The sequence below is a fragment of the Falco rusticolus genome, chromosome 5 (genome assembly GCF_015220075.1).
Source record: "Falco rusticolus isolate bFalRus1 chromosome 5, bFalRus1.pri, whole genome shotgun sequence".
NCBI classification, from domain to species: domain Eukaryota; kingdom Metazoa; phylum Chordata; class Aves; order Falconiformes; family Falconidae; genus Falco; species Falco rusticolus.
This window is the reverse complement of record NC_051191.1, coordinates 72,093,968-72,110,011: the sequence shown is the minus strand read 5'-3', so window position 1 is coordinate 72,110,011 and position 16,044 is coordinate 72,093,968.

Below are 16,044 nucleotides of genomic sequence, written 5' to 3'. Positions count from 1 at the left end.
TCCCAACATTACAAGTCATAGGGACTAGAAACAGAATTAGCTTAAAGGCAGGTAGGATCTTATATAAGCACTAACCAAGTACACTCATGGGTTAAGTTTAACAGTTAAGTTTCCTTCCCTGAGCAACAGTGCTAAGGGCAGGTGGGCTGCAAGGATGCACCAGCAAACACGCCTGAGCAGAAAACCTACAGCTGGACAGGCTAGACCCTGGAGATCATGCCTGCCAATCTCTGGGAATCGAAAGACACCTTCCAGCCATTCTGCACAAAGGATCTGGAGAGGAAACTGAGCTTTCCAACATAAGAAATGAGGATGTGACAACTATTAGTGATGACTGCAAAACACGGAGCTTTAAGCTCAATATTTCAGGAGACAGGATCGATCAGAACACTTCCATCTCAAGCACACTATTGTTTCACAAGAACTCAGTGTCCCAACTTACATGTGATCCAAGGCCTTGGTGTGTCTGTGTCCATAGTAACACCTGTTAAGCCACACAATTGCTTGACTCACCAAAGCAAATCAAAGGAACTAGAGCAGAAGAGCCCTCCTGAACAAGCTGGAGGCTCAACAAGAGTATGTGTTTGTAAATACTATGCTAGCTTTCTGCTATTTCTTTGGAGAACATAATGCTTTCATTTGATTTAATTACTTCCTCACAAAATCACTTGCGTTGAACCAAACAACAAGAACAGGAACAGGGTTTGTACGGCCAACAAACCTCAAGTGCCTAACACCACATGTCGCGCTGCTGCAAAGAGCGCTTTCTGACAGAACTCCATTGGATCCCATTTCAGGGCATGTGGAAAGCCTGACCCTGACTTTTTCGCAAAAAGTAGATCTGGATTATACAACTATCCATGTCCATGACAGATTCATGTAATTGTGTAAACAGATGAGAATGAAGCCTCCTTCTAGAATCTCTCTCACCCTAACTCAGTTAAAAACTGCCTTGTATTAAACTGTTACATCAGTTTTGATGGTAATTCGTCTGTCCCGTTTCTGCTGCGAAGCCATCAGAAGGGGGAAAACACAGAACTAGCCTTCTGCAGAGTTCTTTCCACCAGGTCTTCTCAGATACCCTACAGATGACCCCCAGCTGTTGATTACCCCTTTTCACATTTTTAGTAAAGTGTAGCCAACTATGCCTGCCTACATTATGCATAAATTTCCAATCCTTCCAACTCGATCTTGCTTATTAATCAAATACACAAAAGCCACAGGATGGTTCCCATCACCAAAGCAGCAGCAATGTCTGCTCTAGTGGAACCTGCAGACTGTTCACCCTTTACACTCTAGTCATCATATTTACACTTCCCTCCTTGCAATCACAGAAAAATATCTGTTCAATCCTTCTACCCTTCCTTTAAAAAACTTCCTATGATTTTGCTGGCATCACAGAGCTGCAGAACCAAGTGTCTACACCTCTGCCTTAAATGAACCTAATGCTTAAAAAAAATAATTGTATTCTCATAAGATGTAAGTAACATCTTGACCCAGTGAAATGATGCTTGACAATAGAAAATGGTATAATTAGGATTAGGTCTGTATATAGTTTGATCCAAGAGAAGTCTGGAGAATGAACTTTGATTTTCTGTTTGACACATCCCTGAGGGGAATGACTACATTGAATAGGCTCTGCCCAGGGTCTCTGGCAGACTGAAGAAAGGGGATGGAGGAGGTCAGGACTTGCAGTAGAGGTGCCTTCTGTCACCACTGCAATATGCCTATGGCTAGAAAAACGTTAGAATAAGGTTTTTAAGGAGCAGGCTGACTTCAGGGAGTTTGAGTTGGCTGTAAGAAAGCATAAGACAGCATTGCACAGTACACTCCTGATATTTTCTGTTGCTCATTCAGCAGCAAGTTGACATCTGTTACTGTCATTATGGTGCTAATTCACAGATTCAGTGTGTTTTCTAATTGTAAAATTAATTTTAATAACGTAAAACCTCTACACATGCACACTACTGGGTACAAATGAGTGGGCTTTTCTATTCCCTCTTCAAATGAAGGATATTGTAGATATTGTCTGATTAGTAACTGCATAAGCATGGACTAAGTATTTGGATAACATTAAATCCTTGATGTGCTCAGTTATCAATCTGATCTCCTTGTGTCCTTATTTTACAAGAATTACATTTGGTTAGTATGCCCCTTCTGTTTCCTCCAAGCTCCAATTGCATGGTACTAAGACAGATGTTTAAGTAATTGGGAGGATGTTTATTAGGGGATTTTTTTGATATAGTTTCAAGTCACAGCGGAATAGGAAATTAAGCAGCTTATTCACTTTTGTGAACATTTAATGGCCTATGATCATAGAGGTGGGAGCCACTACAAAAATCAGAGCCACAGATAACCATTTTAGCAAAAGCAGGAGAAAGCATACAAGAGAAAAATGTGTCCCTTTTTTGTTTTGTTTAAAAAAATAAACAGGTCTTTATTAAAAAAAAAACAACAAACCCTATAGATTTTATTATAAACTAAGTCTGAAGAACAAAAAACACTTCCCCTCTCTTGCACAAACCATAACAAAATTCACCATGAGGCATATAAATGATGGAGCAATAAAGAAATGAGCTCCAACTCAGACTGATAAATACTAGAAATCTTTCACCTCAGGACACTGACATGCTGGATATTAAAATTTTACAGGAAATTTTTGTTCTTCACGCACTTACATCCCACCTTACTTTGGCCCCAGTTACACTTGGTGGATTCAGTTCATCCCAGGTATATCACTGCTGGCTTCAGGGAAATTTCATAGGCCCACTCTTGGGTCTAAGGAAAACTATTTGTATTCAGTATATTCTCACTGTTCCGACAAACGAGCTCACAGCAGCTCTGAGCTGTGGTTTACGAGCAGAAATAAATGTTACTGTGAGAAGGCAAACGGATCCTGAAAAGTAATCATGATGGTTTCATCTTTGGCAACTACAGATACCCCTTAGGCTTTCTGAAATGACCACTAGGGGTGGGGTGGTGGTGGGAGGGGTGGGGGTGGTGGAGGGTCATCAAGAACACTCCCAAAAAGATTTCTAGCTTACATTTTCCCAGTTATTAGCCAATGCCACATTACTGGCCAACCAGTGTGCTCTCAGTGATTGTCTTTCCTATGGAAAACAAGTTAGTGTAGCTCCACTGGAGAGACTGAAAACAGTTTACATCAGGGGAAGGTCCAGCAGCCTGCTCCCAACCCTCTTCCTCTCCAGTTTCCTCATTCCTTCTATATTCCCTTTTTCCTTCCTTTCTTTTCTCCCTCTATCCATTTTTGTCTTGAGGAAGAAAGGGAGAAAGGATTTTCCTTTGACTGATCTGGTCTGGCCACAAGCACATTTACAGACAATACACAAGCACCATGTGTAGACTGCTGCACCCATGGGGCAAAAAGAAAGATAATAAAGTATAAGTTCCTTCCAATTTTTCCTAAAGGCCTGGAATACCGTGCAATCACCACGGAAACAAATATCACAACTACTCCCGCACAGTGGCTTTTACCTGTGATTAGAAAAATTGCACTGTCACTGTCCCATATTTGACAGTTCTCATGACATCAGTGAAAGTCTGATGTTACTTTTTTCCCCTAAAGCCACAGCTCCTGAAAATAATAATAACTTAATGATCTTTTCTTTTCTTAATGAAAGCCAAGTTTCAAGAGAACAGCCTGAAAATGGACTTGAGGGAATATTAAAGGCTTTTTAGAAATACCCTCAAAATTCAAATAAAAAGAAGCAAACCCGTTTATTATTGTTGTTCTTTTGATTCTTAAGCCTTAAACCTGAGCATGAAAGCACCTCTGCAAAAAAGAAATGAAGTGCTAAAACTACAGATGCTAACGGGAGGCATCATGTAAATAAGATTTTAATCCTATTAGGACTGGATAGAAATGATCTCAAAAGCAGCTTTATATGCTTTCCACAACTACATTTTGCACAGGAAGCTCCCAAACCCCTACTGAGTTGTACCTGCAAACTTGGTGCTGCTGCATTTTCCCCTTGACAGCTGTGATTATCCACAACCTCCTCTATGAGATATCTCTTTCTGAAGTCATCACAGCTACTACAGTTCCCAGATCACTATCATGCCATCTCCAACGAGAAATACTGGTGTATGAAGTAGACTGATTAATGGAGCCCAGAGCAACAGAAGAGGTCATAAAAAACAAGTCTTTAGTAGTACCCTGAAACAATGCAACAACTCAGAGCCATTAACAAGCTGACCTAAAATAAACCATGAATTTCAGAATGACTTGACAGAAAAATTGGGTTTTTTGTGTTTTTTTTCCCCTTGGCAGAAGTGATGCATTTCCACAGAAAATATCAATTTTGCTCTAACCACAAATGTCTGTCAAATCATTTCAACGGAAAAGTTTCCAACCAATGCTAATCATTAGTCACTTGAAAATGTACACTAAAACAAAGGACATTTTGGTGTACATCTGCAGCCAATCAACAGACTAATTTGAGACAAAAGAAGTCCATATACAGTTGGAAAAACAAAAAGACCAGCCAAACTGAGTAGCTGCCAAGAATGTAGCCTTGAGAGAACATCTGAACGACACCAAGATATGTTGTTCTACACTAGTCTCTGGAGAACCAATCTTGATTGTGATTAATTTCTGCACTGTATCATACTTTTGCACACTATCACAGTTTTTAATGTTTAACGCTACTTAAAGCTATGACCACTCAACTCCATCTATTGAATTTCTCAGTGGTTTTGATCAAGGGAGCTTCATTACATATATGAGGCTTTACCGCAAAAAAAAGAAAAAAAAAAAAAAAAAAAAAAAAAGAAAAAGAAAGAAAAAAAAGAAAAGAAAAAGAAAGAAAAACGCTCAGCTAGAGGAAGATTTATAATTCTCAAGTATGTATCAGGTACACATTGGAAATGGCACCACTGCAAGACCCTCAGACATATCTAATGTGCCCTGCCTGACATTCTGCTTAGAAGAATGGTTAGTTTAGAAAAAAAATCACAGCAAGACTCCACTGTCATCCAGTTGCATGCCCACAACATCTTATAGCAAGCAATGTGAATTTTTACTACTCAATCAACAGCTCATTTGCTTTGCTGTTGTACTTCTTCGTGTCTTGAAATCATTGCTGATACTGCTGTTCTGTACAAGTTTATGAAAAATCAAACACAATTTTATCTGCAGTGGGGATCCTTCCCTTTTGGCTATAGTAAGGGCAAAAAAAAATATCTGGAGATGTTCCACAGAACTTCTCAGCTTCATATTCCCCATGTGAATTGAAGTCATTTCATATGTAACCCACAGCATGAATAATCCAAAATCAAAAGAGAGAAGAAAGCAGCACCTGACCTAGAAAAGAACCAGCTTTTATTTTCAACTAACTTGTAATAACAGTCTAAATACTTTTAAAGTAGTGAAATAAAAATTGAACAGCACAATGGAGTAAATGTTACATCCAGCATCCTAAAGTGCTAGTTATGAAAATGTACATATCTTCCAAGAAAAAAGCCATTGTTTGAAAAAATAACCAAACAACATAAAATATCTCTTGTGGGAATTCAAAATTTCTTCCTTGCTCATGTCACTCTAGCAAAACATATCTGCTTAACTAACAAGTAAAATGATTGGCAGCCTCTTTTCTTTCTCAAATATAGTAATGATATGAAAACAAATGAGAAAAATTCAACCAAGCCAGTTAGGAAGAAGGAAGATGAGAATATATGAAGTATCCATTTATAAGCTGCAGCTGCATCTCAAGTAGAAATTTCTTCAAAACCCTGCACGCAGGACAGTAACAATTTGGAATATGGACATGTAGCACACATCCATGTACAAGGGCCTTGCCATATTTTATTCATGCACTGGGAAGAAAATCAGATACATGGATGCTGTCAGCAATGGAGACCAAACATCAGAATAGATGCTATTTTCCAAAAGAAAATCATCATTCTAGCATGGAAAAATAAACCCTCAAAGGTCAAGCAGTTTCTAAAACAGGTCCCATGAATTGCAAGATGATACAAAAAAATGTGGCTCTGATTGCAATGGGAGTTACATATACCAGCCAAGGATTCCTATGAACAGTTTGGTAGTGGGACACTGAAAATTTACTTTCCTGGTACAAGGAGGATACATCACCACAGGAATACTACAAAATGCAGTTTCCTGATCTGGTTGTAGACACGTTAATTTTGGAATCAATTAAATCTTGCCCTTCAGTTTGACAGCATTAAGGTAGCCAGTCATGAAGATCATGTTTCTCAAGCTCTCATAGCTCACGCCACTCTCCAGCACTGCTGAGGTGTCTGAAAAAAATCACTGTGTCAGAGACCATGAAACATGCCAGGCATATTTAACTCCTGTTCCAAGATCTGCCTTCCTGTCTCTTCCCTTCCTTCCCCCTCCCCCCCCAAATACTGTGGTTCACCACCTCTTGAGTGGCATTCTTCCATGGCACCTGGAAGGATCAAGCAAACACTGAAAATCTGCTTTGCTATTTAGAGGCTAGAGACTGCACATGAGTAGCAAGTGGAAGCACAGGGAAGAGATCTAACGAAGCTCTGCCCAACAGCAGTATTTGAATCACAAATCAGTTTTGTGTTCACATTAGCCAGGCTTCGCCATTTATCGGGGTCTGTAGCATTTTGGAAAAGAAGAGAAGAGTTGGGAAATATGCACACATTTACAAGACCACCTTCCAAGTGAGCAGCTCCCAAATAACATTCTTCTTTATAACCTGATTGAAATAATCATCACACAGTCGAGCACAGTTTGTTGGTTACACTCAAAGCAAAACATGCTTCCAGCTGTGAGATATAATTACTGTTTATTGACTGGCTTTTGAGGACATTCATGCTATATTTAGTTGTAGGGTTGTTTGGGTTTTTATTTGCATCACAAGCATTGATGAAAAAAGGCTGTTGCTTAGAGCAGTCAGCTGTCTTCTAATGATTACCCTCTTATTTCATTTCAGAATATGTTTCACCTGCAAATGTGCTGGGACTTCAAGATTAACCCTGGTCAAATTCCCGTAAGTGCTCTGTTGAACCAGTAACTGCATTCATTAGCATTATCTACTGAGAGCACTTTGTACTTCTATAGTGTGGTTTTCTTAATTTGAGTATCTTCACAACCACCAGAAAGGACAGTTAATTATAACCATCTCGCTATGGAAGGAAGATTTTTTAGAAGCAGCCGTACCAGCTTGAACTAGTATTCTATCTATTTAAGTGTTCCTACTCCTTACAGCAGCCAGCACAGTTGCTCCAGAGGCAGAACCAGAAACCAGAAAGTAAGCACAGAAGAGTTTATAACCTCTTCATCTCCAGTAGTTACCGTAGGAGCCAGGAATTTTTAAATCTCTTCCAGGACATTTTTCCTCAATGCCAGTTCTGTTAGCCTTTATCTTTAGCCCATTTGTTCTGCAGATGACATAAGTAAAGCCCAGAGAGGTCGGTCGGTTCAAATGTGACTCAAGTTCTGAGAGGGTACTCAGGGAAACTCTGACTGTTCAGGCTCTGCTTTCAGTGTTGTCTTGGTCTCTGGTGTGATGTGAGAACGATACAACTGAAACTATGCAAAAAATGCACTGGCAAACGGTAAAGGTGAGTCTACAGCTCCAGTGTCATAGCTTTGGCACTATCAGACACAGGAAAGGGAAAGGCACAAAGAAGCAGCAGTGATTCAAAGTAATTAAAAAGTTTTGCTAAAATACTCTTTCTCAAACCAAGATGTTTTTCTTTGGAACTGGGCCTGAAGTTTAAGTCACCTAAAACTGAAACATTTCATTTTGAAGCAAACAATGTCGCAACTGAAGTGCTGAAAACATTTTTTTTCCCTTATTTTCTTTTGCTGAATGCTCCAAAGATTGTTTTCAGATAAATCCATAACAGTTCCCATCTCCCACAGCCTGTTTAATATATTCATTAGGGTCCCAAATGGACTCATCAGAACATGCCAATTGCAAAACTCATCCCCTGCTAGTACAGAAAAGTTGATTATGTTTCTACACAGCTCTGTGGAGGACACATAACTAATTGCAGAATTAAAATAGGCACAAAGAAGCAACAAGATCAAGCAAGTAAAATGTTGACTGTTTGTAAAAGATAGAGGACCACTGGGCATTAAAGAGGATGGAAAAACCAAAATTGCCTGTGATTTTGAGGATTATTAGAATCTACAGGAAAAGTAAGAATTTATTATGTCCTCCCTGTGAATTAAGGTTATCTTTAGAGTAATGTGGCTATCAGCAGGGTGACCATACAGCAGTCTACCATATATTCTACATTCCCATCCCTGTGTACAGCCAGAAAATATGGAAAATTAGTAAGGAGTCAATTTAGGGTTACTATGAGGAAAAGAAGTTTGGTGTCTTTACTTACAGAAGGTTTTTATCTACATAGAATGCAAAGATGGGAGCAATGAACAGAAGAAAGAGTTACAAGACAGCCTTCTGGCTCTTAAAAGTAACAAATTATTTAGTCTGTTTTGCAGAAAATTTAAGCACCAGTCAAATAGGGACCTAAACATCCCTTACCATTAAGGCTGGGATCCAGCCTGTCGTCTGGTTTACTGTAGACAAAAGAGTTTTTTATCAAACTATAACCTCAATTTTAATTTCCTATTTGAGTAGGTCTATGAATCAGCTACTATGAATCAGTTTTGAAAAGGATTAAAGTTGGCCTAATTCTGCCTCCCATTTAATTTTATGGAAGCCTTATTGTTAACTTCAGTGGGAGAAAGATTAGATCAATGATGAGTGGCTTGTGAAAATCATACTCTAGGGCACAGTGAGTTTAAAACATTAACGCTATTAAAATTATTGGAATGTTCAAAAGCACATTCAGGTTGATCTGTAGAGTAAGGGTATTTGTAGGGTAGTGCATTATAATGTTTAAAATTAAGGAGAACAAGCAGACATTAATAATTTGAAGGCAGAACATGCCATGCAAATAATCATCTTGTCTGAATTCAGTCATGCTTGCACAAGTCACTGAAGTCAGTGGTAGTTATGATTGTTCTAGCAGAGCAATACATGCAGCCTTCCAGTAGTACTGCTAACAACAGAAAGAGGCAAGAGCCTTAAGGCATATTCTATAAGATTCTCCATAAAATTAATTCCTATCAGTTATATCCCTCTTTAACAAAGCTTCAAAGTATAAAAGCAAAAGAGAAAGTCAGCATACTTTTTTTCCCGGTCTAGTGTCATAGCATTGTTCTGTGCTGGTTTTCTAACCACAACTGGTGGCATCAACTGTGGCCCAGCAGAATATGTCAGAGGGAGTACCAACATCTTTCTCCACTGTAAAACAAAACATGGTATAGTCTTTCCACCACTTCAAACTTCTCCCATCTGATTGACAACCTTGCATTTCTACAGGTGCTATTTCCTCAGTTTTCTATGGGTCAAGAATGCATAGTCTTCTTTTTATAACAAACTGAAAATCAACTTTCTGCAGAGAAGAGAAACCTGTAACATCCCTCATAGTTACTAAGGTTTTATTAGAAAAGGTTTTACCTTCTTTGTGAGGCACCCTCTTCTCTATTGCCCTGATTACATTCTTGTTGAAATCAGCTGCAAAGCTCTGACCCTAACTGGAACAGGAGCAGGATCTGCAGTAATCAGTAATTAAGGCAAGCACTTACGTTCTTGGGGCACAGAAAGAAAGGCTTCCACATTTACCCTTCACATGCACAAAGCAAATAGCTGTTGTGGGGGCTTTGCACACTTCGGGAGATTTATCAGTAAATGCTTTTGCAGCTGTGATAACAGCACAGCAGTAATGACTTACGCTGTTCTACTGGTGAATACACACTTCAGTATTATCAATGAAATGCTGCATTACAACAAATCTATCCCACTGGTTGCTCATTTTCAGTCACAGTCTCTGTTTTGCTCCCTACCCCTAAAATCTACAGGGCTAATGTGCCAGTAAGGGAGTAATTTAAACATTATGAACACCACATCGCGTAACTGCTTCAAACCAGAAAAAAAAATAAATCTATTCTAAATACTCCATGATATGCTCTGGCACTTATTTCATAAAACCTGTGAGAAGAATTCATTATATTAATCCAGTATGCAGTAGGAAGGTGCCTACATCAACATCAGTAACCTCTCCTCAGATCACCAAGAAATAAAAGAGTCTGGAGAATGACCTATTTTCACAATTAAAGATGAAATTACATGTGAGAGTGCCTGTGTGTCTCCACAGGAGGAACAAGAGAAGAGAGGGCTGGCTTTACTGCTCGTTCATGCTGTATCTTGCCTTTTAATAAATTACTAGTTCTAATTCCCAGTGAAGTAAACTAAACAACTCCCATTGTCTTAAATAATTCATCTAGTCCAGGAAATAATTTCAGAACTTTTCAGCACCACTAAATTAGTTCAAGAAGATGAAGAAAGAAAAGAAATTACCCAAGGAAAATATCAGAACTAAATTCCATCTTCTGGTTTTAATATACCTGGACAGGACGCTAGCCTGTGACTTTGAAAAACTGACTTCAGTACCCTGTGCTATTTAACTTGAAAGAAAACTTTTAAAGGAGGAATTGAAATTCAACTATCTTCAATACATCAGCTATCCTCTGACAGCTGGGGCACTTTTTCAAGTGTCTACAGCACATGGGCTATAATCCCACATATTGTAGGGAAGGGACTGTATCACATCAGCAATTGCTCTAACCACGAGTCTGCTGTGTAGACTGGAGTACTGTCATCATCTAGTCCTTCTCCACACATTCTTCTCCTGAATGTCGAGCCTGCCACTGTGCTCCACTTAGACTAGGCTCCAAGTGGTATACCCTGACAGACACGCTGATAGGAGCCAGGCCATGAAGGGGATGCACCACTGGTGTTCAAATTTCACCTGGATCCACATAGAGGTCCAGCACACTGCTCTACCATAACGTAACAGACGTCATTCAGGACATGCATTTCTCTGTGCGAACAGAAAACTTCACTAGCCAAGGTGTGTGTAGGACTAGCTGTGCAGGCTGGGTTTGGGCTTATAGATCTCCCCTCTGTCCTAAAGTCTTTTGCATTTATCAGTCCAGACTTTAGTTTCCCCCATCAGGAATGGAGACGCTACAATTATCAAACCTAACAAAAGTGACACAAAAGGCAAATATACCAAAAAAGAAAAAGAAGAAAAAAAAAAGTCCTGAAATGTAAACAGGTGTTAAATTTATATCAGAGAGAGAAATAAACTTAAAAGGTGCACATCTCTGTTACTGTGTGAACCTCCATGAACTTCCCCTTGGATTATGCCTTTCTTGCTGTGTTTATAGGAAACTGAAAAATGACTGCATGGAAGAATACTAGTACTTAAAGGCTTCACTTTGTAGATACTATGACAGACAGCTTAACAGATATTTTAGTGCCTCTCTGTCTAATGCTGTATTTCCTAGTAAATGTATAAATATATCATTGTTAAATAAACATTCTTCTAACTTCTTGTAATTACACACAGCTGCAAAAACCTGTTTACTCAAATGTCAGGAAGCAACACAGAACTTTTTGCCTTTTCAGACTTTCCCATATCCCTGGGCAATTTATCCTGAAGCTGGAGCTGGTGTGTGTATATATATATATATCTTTCCCCGCCCCAGACCCCTCTTTTTTTTTTTTTTTTTCCCAAATTTGAAATAGATTTCTTTTTTTAAGCTTTTATGGCATATTCACAACAAATGATACTTATGTTTTGCCTTTTCATCAAAGATCTTTGACTAGACAAAGTTTTTCACAAAGATTTCAGTTAAAGCAAAGAGGTGTGGAGGTCAAGGCTGACAATCACAGGTGTCAGTTTCCCGTGATACCCCCAAGGTCATTATCTGCAGACAACTCTGCTGCATTTTGTCAATTTAAATCAATGTGCTGCCTCAAATACCTGAAAAGTATTGAGTTTCAAACAAAAATCAAACAACAAATAAACCCACCCAAGTAGGATCATAAAACCAGAGGCCATTTAGAATGAAAGATGGCCCTAAAATTAAAGCCTTGCTCCATATTCTTGTCTTCTGCTGAAATTCAGATCCAAATATGTTCACTCAAAAACTAGTGATGAGAGCCATACAAATATTTTAATACATATTAAAATATTGTAATACATAACTTCTTGCCTGGCTTCTTTTCTTAGAATGAATGAAATCAAAATCCCAAGTACAAACTCTCCTTAAAATCTGGGATATTTTTTATTCACCTCCAGACTGAGTTTTTTCCCCCTTATTTAAATCCTATCCCAAAAAAGGAGTAAGACTTCTGTTTTCCAAGGAACGCAAGATTTAAACGTCCAAATGTCATTGATGGGGGGGCAGCGGGGGGAGCAACAAAGCAAAAATCATAACGAAAAAAATCCATTTCCATAAATTCATTTCAATATGCAACAACACATCATCAGTAGGGTAAAACTAACCTGTGTCATGACGGTCTAATCCCAGCTCACATTCCCTATTAGTGGGTGAACAATCCAACACTTGGTGATTTCTGCCTCACAATGATAGGAAGATAAATATGCTAAAAAGAAAATAAATTTTTAAAAAATTGCTCCTTATCTGTTCATTAAATAACACACTGTTGCAAAATTTTATTTCTTACTATTGTGCAGTATAGATGCCACTATTAAAAAGAGGTTCATTTTGTTAAATACTGATAATTTGTTTCTAAGCAGAAATGTTAAGAAAAATTCCAAAGATAAGGAGAAGCTCTCATCTATTTTATATGAGATGGTCTTTGGAGCAACATAACAGAACCATAGATGTTTTTATGTTTGGTTGAACTGCATAGTTTTAATCTCACTTGATCAGAGCACTGCTGTGAATTTTGTCTCACAACATACTCACATTTTAACTACACAGTCCTGTGCTTGCCTATCCCTAAAGTCACATCTCCGATACAGAAATGCAGATCAGGGCTGGGAGTGCTGGGACTGAAGAAGGGGAAATGGAACGGGAGGAAAAGCATGTGGGACTGCTTAAGGCTCTAATCCTGGAGCATCCTCTTTCACTAGCTCCAAAAGTTCATGCAGAATACTCCCCATGCACAACCAAAGAGGAGATAGCTGACAGACTCCATGTGCAATGAAACCTTTGGAAAGCATCTCAAAAAAGGAAATCCTTCCATGAGCTGATTCTTGACCTCCATTTTCTCTTTAGAAAGATGAGCAATCACAGAAAGTAACTAACTAAAATTAATTGATTCATTCTCCTGGTGTAAATAATAAGCCATAAGAAAACTACAATTGTTCCCAGCAGCAGAAACACATTTTGATCGCAGTTTTCTGTAATAGATAAGCCAGGCACTGGTTTTGCCCGATGCAAAGAGAACACAATGGCTGAAATAATCTTCAGCTTTTAACACCCACTAATATATTTTAACAAAATCTTTCCTTTCTTTGCATTTTGTTTTCAAGAACAAACTAAACAGCATCTTTGTGCTAATATACAGATCATCAAATGGAAATTTAAATAGATGCAGGGTGTTTTGAGTTGTATTCTAAAGCAGGTGGGAGCCAATATAATTGTTGGAAAATGAGGTTGACATTCATTTTCCTGACACACATATAGGAGGGCAGACTGCAGTATTCTGCTCCTGCTGAAGAGCTGGGATTAGGGCCAGAGAGCTGCAATAGTCAGGTTGAGGGGACGTAAAGGCAAAATGATGCCACACTAGGGGAATTCTGCCTGACTTCCATGATCTAGTGCAAACCAGGAACAATACTACTTCATTGTTATTATTTACCAGAAAAAGAATCTGGGCTTCTTTCCTCAAATGCTGGACGTTTAGATTTTCTCTCTGCTTATCTAAGCTCCAGGGACATAAGACCGCCTACAGCTAGTCAAGGTCCTGCTGTTTGCAATCTAGCAGTAACAGGATTTGAAGCTTAATGCGTCGAGGAATTTGCTGAAATATAGAGCATTTTAACAATGGAAGTCCAAGCTCTTTTCCTTCATTCATTATTTTCATTACAACCACTTTCTTGAACAAGTTGGAGAAATAGCTGTTTTCCCTGTTACAGTGTTTCAGTACAGAAAACACAAGAGCTGTGATGACTTTTTGTGGATATATGTGCCTGCTATCTCATCAAGGCAGGAAGAAAAACTACATCAAATATCTATTTTGTTCAGATACAGTTTGCCTCAGGAAAAAATTTATTGGGCAGAAGGTTCCTGAGGCTAACATGGCCTACAGTGTTTAGAAACTAACTTTTACATGCTTCCCTTAACCAGGGACTCCCAGAGGAAATTTTCTACCCTCACACTTTTTGCCATCTGCCTCGCAGTCACATGAGCAATGCATTCTTCCCATCAACCAAAATCCCTCTTTGCGCTCGTAGTCTTTATGAGGACCAGATGTTCTTGGGTCTCACTAGACCCAAGCCACACAGATACAGCTGGCAGTAATCTAATTAGGCATAAACAGGTCTCATGTCCCCTTAAACAGCCATTCATCTTATGACCAACTGGTATATTCAAACACCTTAAAGTTTTCAACTGGCTAGTTAACTTGTTTTAGCATCAAGAAGAAGGTAGTGTATACATATACATTTATATAAAGTTCCTCCCTTCTGTAAATGCCTGGTCTTTAGGATACGTGTCAAGACCACAAACATACACCACAGACTCAGAGACCTATGCTTTTCTCTGTTAAATCAATGGACAGGTACATCAGTTCCTCTAAATTTACCTTGGTGATCTAGGAGCTACATTACCTTGTTATAGTTTTATCTCAGCACTATTTCACTATGGATGCTACAAACATATGGACTTGCTTACAGAGGGATTACCTGTTGATTCAGTTTGAGTGGGAATTGTCTTTTTTTTCCATTACTTTCTGCTTGTTTCCTTTCCTTTGAGGAGTCCTTTCATTCTGCAGGCACTGACACTGCTTCACAAACACACTTCTCTGCAGCCTGCATGATGCTCTTTCCAACTGCCACGTTTCTGACACGGAGCTGACATCATCTGAGCCGAAAGATGCAGGAACACTCCTTTGGTCAGGGCAGGAACAAGCTGCACATCATCCTCTGAGCATGCAGATGGTGACGGGCCATTGCTGTACATTCCAGTAGGCCTCCAGTAGGCCTGGACAAACACAGCTTTATGAACCAAACCTAAGGAAATAAAAAAAACCCAAGTTGTTCTTTCAGAGCTCTGTGCTTCATACAGAGCAGCACACTAGGCGCTCCCAGCAAGTGGCTGGATCAGAGATCTGATGTGCCTCATCACTGCTGCTACGTTTCTGGATTCCAACTGTGGCATTGAATTAGTTGGGCTAGTTTAGGATGACCTGGAGAGTGCACCCTTCCATGGTGCAGGACAGTGCTTGCCACTGGTTATTCCAACTTCCGTTTTTTCAAAACTGACTCGACATTTACCCACTTCTGTTTGAAGAGGCCCCTGAACTCCTCCAGAAGCCTTAGCTACTGCAGACTGCAATCCTTCAGGTGCTGCAGGCTGTCATGAGAGCATAAAACACACACTTCAACCCTTTGACATTAAAGATTTCAAATTGAAATAATTTCTTTGAAGCACTGACTTTATTTGAAATGCTAATTATATCACTTCAGCTGCACTGAGCGTGTTAGAGACCCTTAGGGAGAAGCGGGTGCCTGGTTAACTCCCTATCACAAGGTGAGCTTGTTTCAAGAGTATGCCAATTGCCTAAGCTCCCAAGACCAGCTCTGGAAACCCATCAGCAACCAGCTACGGGAGTGGTCCAGCCACATATCCTCCACTAACAATTAGATCAAGAGCCAAAGGAGCTGCTAAGAAATGTCTACATTATTCTAACCTTATGGTGTTCTGCTTGATTTGCATGCCACGGAAGATCAGAGCATGTGTTTCCCAAAATGACACAAAAACTTGCTTAAATTTCAGATCATCTGTGGACAGAGAGTGGCAGATAACTCATCTATCGCATCAGTCTAACCAGCTGAGTTCAGCTGACTGCAGAACTCAGGGTGTCCTGCCAGTCCATCCTGACTTCTCAACCTTTTGAACAAACTCAGCAAAACTCTTGGCACATGGCACAAACCACGGGTATCTCCCAATCAAACCATCTGTCAGCAGGT